Consider the following 7074-nt stretch of genomic DNA (forward strand, 5'->3'; position numbering starts at 1 on the left):
GCAGTGACCACTAAATGGTTTTGAAAAGTTTTGATAGAAGTTAATTTTGCTCAAAATTTATCTTTTACAACTTAGACCATTTTGGGACCGAAAAGAAAATTTTTAGTGCTCACAACTTTAATTCCATTGATTTCAGCACAAGTACATTCTCCAACTCTCTAAGTTAAAATAAAAGTTGCTTTTACATCATAAAACTTGAAAAGAAAGGTCAGCAATAAACCAGGGGCATAGGTGAATCAGGTGTTCCTGCGTCCTTTACTCGTACTTACGGAAGCCTCTACAGCCAAAGTTGGCCTAACCTGTGCCTTGTCCTCGAGCCAAGCCAAGCACTCGCCAAAATGGGCATAACTGAAGCTAGGGACAAGGGCTAGAAGCTCTCTCGTCCTCTAAGTAGTGAAGTACCAAGTCAAATGTGAACCACAAAGTGGGAATGAAGCTGGGTACTCTACCCCCTCATCTGGACGTGTCTGATCATGCCCAAACTAGCGTCTGGATTGGAAGGGGAAATAGAATACGCAGTGAGTGAGGCCAATCAACTGTATGCCTAGTTGTCGGGTCGTACTATAGCTCATCTCAGTCAAGTAAAGCCAGGGGCAATGCCAAGCTATGTCAGCTTCGGATTTGTTGCACATCCAGTTGCACCGCTATCCCTCTATAGGAAAGTCCACTAGTCACTGGCAGAAGAAGCTTGGGCTGAATATTTGGGGCAACAGTCCACCAGTTCTAGCTTATCCATGAGCCATACCTAGGAAGGGATGAAAAACAAGAGAGATTAAAGAATAGAGAGATATATGTTGAGAGAAAAGAAAAGAAAAGGCTTTGAGAGAAAAATAGAGTGTGAGTGCCGAGTGATGTAAGAATCATAAATTAGCAAGGATGGGAAATAAACAATACTTGGAGCAGTAGTGGGCTTCCCACAAACCTAGTGGTCTCTCGCTGATAAAAAACATCTAAACCCATCAGGGTCTCGGCTAACGCCAAACCAATGCAACTTTTACCCTCTTTTAGATATTAGGCTACTTCGATCAACTTAATGCTGGCTCCGCCATAACTAGAGGCAAGAAGGAAATGCACGAGCATACATAAATAGAGGGCATGTTACCGAAAGCCTCACCAAAGAAGGTCACCTCTATCTCCAATGTCGGGAAATCGATGAATCAAGCCGGGTATATCTAGCTTCCCGTCATGAGCCAAAGATCGAGCTTCTTGCAAAGTAAGCCCGCACATCCGTCCCAAAGCCAGGGCATGGCCAAAACGGGGTTGAGGCATGATTTCCTTGTCGCATCAGGATTCCGACAATGCCTGAAACTCTTCAAGAGTTAGACACATTTCCTGTGGTCCAAAATGAAATACATGCGTAATTGGGTCCTAAAATCAGGCTGCGGCATGGAGGAACGGAAAACAAAGTTGAATACGGCTCAACACAAAAAGTGCGTTTAAGCTAAAACCTCAAAAATTTACCTTTTCCGTGCCGTCTAAAGTGACTATCCAATCTGTGAGCTTCTCGGTGAGGAAGATCTCCATTTTCAAGGAAATCAGAAGCTAAAATGAGGTTCTGATGAAGAAATGGCGAAGGAAGACCTTTTGTAGAAGATAGGGCTGTGAGTGGAGGCCAATTGTTTACTAGCTGATGGATCACCACAAGTGGCCAGCCGTACACCTTTTGTAGCCGGCCACCCACTTTTGTGGCCTGGCAATTAGGCATTTCAGTTTTGTCTTGGCCTTTGTGTTTTAGCGTCTTGTTTTGAGTCTTTTATTTTTAGCAAGTGTACATAGCTGTGTTGAAGTTGTTTTTATTTTTTTTCCATTTATCGAGCTGTATTTTTTTTTGTTGTTGTTGGTTAGCTCATTATCCGATTAAGAATATCGTTCCAATACAAGCATTCTCAGTTTCAAATCTAACTCCATTTTCATTCCAGGCAAATATGGTGCTCATGATGCAAAAACAATAACTCTTTTCATAAAACTACAGGGTTTTTAGCCCGATCATGGTTTTTACAAAAGAGAGTACAAGTCTTTTCAAAAACCAAAATAAAAGCCTATCTGAAGCTATACATGTGCTAAGCTACTAAAACAAAAAGAAACGAAGCAAAAAGTACAAAAATATGCGCCAGTCCCATCAAACTTGAGAGGCCCTCTTCGTTCTCTTTCTCGAAGGGGACTTAAGGGCACTGTCTCTGTCAGCACCGCTATCAGAATCGGACTTTGAACTGGGGCCAGTATCAGTATCTCCACTCTCTGACTCAGAGCCAGCCTTAACATCGTCTCCGCTTTCTGATCCTGAGCTAGCATTATTGTCCCCGCTCTCAGACTCAGAGCGTTGGCTCACTATCTCCTCGGAGTCGCTGGTCTCAGTATCATCTCCACTCAAAACCAGCTTTGAACTCCTCCGACTCTGAGCACCTCGACCTCAACGCTCGTCTAGGCTGCATGCTGGAGCCTGTCTACCTCTCCCCCCTTGTCGCTGGAGGAGGTGCCGCTGGTGCTGTCACTTCTACTGGTGCCCTCGGTGCAGTTGGAGCCTGAAAAACAAGCATCAACATATCAGATACAGTGTATGTATTGTTTTAGAATATAAAAAATAGATACAACATGGGTGCAGTGTGTCAGTACAGTGTATCAAAATGTAGGTTAGTTTATAGTATGAGTATCGTGTATTAGTTTGAATATGGCATGTCAGTACTGTGTGAGAAGCAATGCAATGCATGAGGGGAAGGGAAGTACACCTAGATATCGCAAAGAGTCAGTAGCATCTGTCTCATCTGCACCATGTGAACTAGGGAAGCAACTAGCTGAAGAAGGTCCTCCATATACTCTGTGGGTGCTTACAAGTGAAGTTAAATAATCAGTATCTGAAAAGGGAGAATGCGAGATGTAAGTTGTCAAGTAATGGCCCATACCTGAGGTGCACCCAGGGCTCTGACATACCTGTGTCCCGCCTCCGATGGCTCGATCGGAAGCTGATAGGTAGTTTCGCTCGCCTGGTCGTAGAGAATGGTGGTAGGAATTGCCGGCCAACAGGCAGCCTGCGCAGCAGAAGGGGCCTCTCTAATACTAGCCCCGACCTCCTGAGCAGTCTCTCCAGCTAAAGAAGTACCTATTGTGTCACCCGCGCGAACTCTGGTCAAGGATGGCATAAGATGAGTCTAGATGAAGGTCGTGTAATCTCCGTTCCCTCGGAAGTAGTCGGTATCTAACCCCACCATATACTGAATAATGGCCTTAGTTGAGAGGCTATTAGTTGTCCTCGTGGATGTTGGGGGCGGTATAGGAACAATTGGGGCGAGCAAGTCCAATGTCTGACATACAAATTGCTCTCACAAGAATCATTCACGACAAAACAGGCCCTCCAGCAAAATTTGATATCGAGACGTGGCCCCAGCTTCGGTATACTGGTCCCTAACTTCGACTAGCATCGTCGCCTAGGGTTGCTAGGTGATTTGCAAACAGCAAATTTACAAGTTATTAGTTGTTGTCAGTTGTCAGAACATGAATTGGAGTAGTAACAAGGGTAATAAACCAGAAATTACTATGAGTTTCGAATTACCTCGCGGGTGACCACTGTGTCGAAGTAACAATGATAGAAGGCAAAGGTCATGTCCTCACGGCTCTAGCGGTAGCACCTATTGTCATACCGTAACGAGTAGGGCACGGTCGGAGCAATCTCATCCATTGGCTCTACAGCCAGGGCCTGGGCCAGGAAATATGTGTAAACCCATAGCTGCAAGAAATGATCAACAATGTGCATCAATAGAGTGTGATCAGGTGTTAAACAGAAAGTGCAAGGCAGAAAGCACAATGCAGGAACAGATATAAGGCAGAAAATGCAAAGCAAAAAGCATAAAAAGTACAATGCATACCGCTTAGGCTCTCCAGTAGCCTCCGACCCTATCTCCCTTCATGCGGGAACTGGAACTCATGTAGCCGTAGAGTGTGGCAAGGCCAGCTCTACCCCAGCCATAAAACTGGACCCGAGGCAGGGTCACAAGGGCGCTCAAGAAGTATAAACCCATGGTAATACACCTGTTCGCGAACAAGGCGGTACCAAGAAGGTACATCAAGAAGCCCCGGGTGTACTGCTCTACCTCCTCTTGAGTCTTAGGTTGACTCCTGAGGAAGTGCTCGAGGAACCTACTGTATCTCACCATAGTTCGCCTGTATAGGGGCAAGCTTGCTTCGAGCAGGTAGATGCAGGCCGCGTCCCACTAGCCCATGTCCATGTTGAAAGAGATAGGATTACCCCCTACTCCTAAGCCTATGATCATAAAAAAGTCATAGGGGTTCATCGTCATCTCCCTAGTGGAAGAGAAGTGGAAGGAGTTGGTGGTATCCCACCACCTCTCTACTAATGCTCCGAGTAGGGCCTGGCTAGCCATGTGGTGCGTGAGCCTGATGTAGAAGAGGCCAAAGCCTACCTCATCGACAAGGTCGTGAACCTAAATAGGTAGAGCTCGTGATACCAGTCCCTAGCCGTCATCATCTCATAACCTCTGCATGAGCGAGAGTCATCATGTGACAAGGAATGAGTGAATCAGATGAAAGATAGTTCTAAAAGAAGAGTCAAATGAAAGACAGTGATATGCATGACAGTCAAATGAAAAGCAGTAAAGCATAAAAATGAAGGTTGTACCTCAGTAGCGCCGTGGGAAAGGTGAGAGTCTGGCTTCCTCAGCAAAATATCCTTCGACATGTCATCAACGAAGTCATCAAAGCGCATCATGCCTCCAAGTGCCATCATGTGTGTGCAAGGGTGGTAAGTGGCTGAATCAAAGGGCCTCACCCTCAATGATAGTAACTCAGGCTCGGGCCCTGGGGCGAAGATCTCGGCCTTTCCCTTTACCTTTGCCTCAAAGTCAGTAGCAATGTCCTCCGTTGCCTCGCCAACCTCATCAGCTATAGGCTCCTCGACCTCAATAGCAAGTGGAAGCATAGGTATTTCGGGAGGGGCACCATCATGTGGAATGTCATCTGCCACTTGGAAAGTGGGTCAAAAGTTGGTGAAAAATGAAAAAAGATGGAGAAAAGAGGGAACACTTACAGAAAGTCAACCCTAGGAGAGAGAAAACAGGAGAAAAAGTTGAAACTTGGAAAAATTCACAAAACCCAAGAAAAACTCGAGGAAAACAAGCCCAAAGTGTTGAAAACTCAAAAAAAATCAATGAAAACAAAATCTGATCGGTTCAAAGTGTAGAGGGTCAAAGAGGTTTTACGAATAAAGTTTGCATGGGACGTTGGAAAAAGCGTATAAAGCACAAATCTAGAGAGATGAAGCACCTAGAGAGATAGGGAGAGTGATTGCGGTCATGTGGGTATGAGGAAATGGGGTTTGGTGGTGTATTTAAAGAGACTCATGTCGAAAAGACCAAAGTGCCCCCGAAATTACATTAGTAAAAGGGGGCAACCATACACTATTAGTGGCCGACAGGCCCCTTTTGTGGCCCAATGTTGGTTTTGTTCCCCTTTTGCTCTAACAGTGTATGGCAGGTCCTATTTTGGGTCTAGAAAGAAGGATTGAGGTATTTGCATTCAATTTGATTTTCGAGAAGCTCGAAACTGTGTTCTGGTTGCGCCGTTCCAATGTTCGTTGTACTTTGGCATGCGAGCATGCCCCAATTTCAAATTTGCACAAGTTGTATCCTTTTGAGGGCGTGTTACCAAGCATCCGGGGGGTAAGTCGAAGGTTGTCGTCGAACATCGTTTTTGTCTATTTTGTCGATTTACATATCTGATATCTTCTTTTTGCATAGAACGTGCACTCTCACATACCTCTTATGTTGTGTGTGCACATTGCATCTTATGTCGGTTGTCTATTATGTTGCATAGAAATGCGTTGTCATTGTACTAATTTTCAATTATGCCACTTTGTTCATACATTGTGCATCTATCGCACTCGTTCACTTTGTGCATTTATCACACTCGTTCACTTTATGCATTTATCGCACTCGTTCACTTTGTGTATCTATCACACTCATTCATTTTGTGCATCTATCGCACTCGTTCCCTTTGTGCATTTATCACACTCATTCACTTTGTGTATCTATCGTACTCGATCTCTTTGTGCATCTATCGCACTCGTTCACTTTGTGCATTTATCACACTCATTCTCTTTGTGCATCCATCGCACTCGTTCACTTTGTGCATCTATCGCACTCATTACCTTTGTGCATCTATCACACTCTCTCACATTGTGCATCTATCATACAAATCTTACTGCCTTGTGCATCTTTTGCACAATCTCATGCTTTTTGCATCCATCGTAGTGCGGAAACACGACCCTGAGCGGTTTTTCTCATCTTCTCATGATTTCAGCGTGGTTAAAGTGTGTTTTTATTTCTTTTCGTGTGAAACGTGGCTGGAATTCTTTGCAATCATCTTGTAATTGCTTCTTGCATCATCTTTCGTGATCACAGTGTTTCAAAAAAAAAAAAATAACCGGCATCGTGAAGTGTGTGAGTTTTGTGTATATCATTTGCATCTTGGTCCTGAACTACATTGACCTGATTCCTTGCAAATGGATACATAGACAGATTTCGAGCTCAACCAATTTAATTTTTCTTGATTGTTTGCCCAAGTCTTACCGCCTTGTCAAAATTGGTCGTCTCTAGACTTTGACATTCACACACGTCATTTTATGACTTCGAACTTTGTCAAAGAGGGCAACAGTAGACACTCCATTTTTAACTGCCCTTAACACTTGGCCGCTATCGATTAATCACCCAATGATGAATTTACACGCTTGTACAAATGCTCAATTTCCTCAGTAGGAAACCTCAGTTTTGAGCCTCAGAAACCTACAAACCTTATGCCTTGTTTTGGACCAAAACAGTAGATTTTCAAGCTTGACTATCCAAGGACCTACAGGCCCACTAGTGGCCTGCGGCCACTATTAGTGGCTGGTAGCCCCCTATTAGTGGTCTACCGCCCACTTGCGTCAAAAATCAAATCTTTTTGCCAACTGTGCCAACTGTCTGCACAGATGCATGCACTGCACCAGCTGTGTCGGTATGGATATTTTTGAGTTAGTCTCATATATTTCTATATATAGATGACTCCTCCTAAAAATTAGGTTAGAAA

The sequence above is a fragment of the Camellia sinensis genome, chromosome 4, assembly GCF_055761805.1.
Source record: "Camellia sinensis isolate YWXY chromosome 4, ASM5576180v1, whole genome shotgun sequence".
NCBI lineage: Eukaryota > Viridiplantae > Streptophyta > Magnoliopsida > Ericales > Theaceae > Camellia > Camellia sinensis.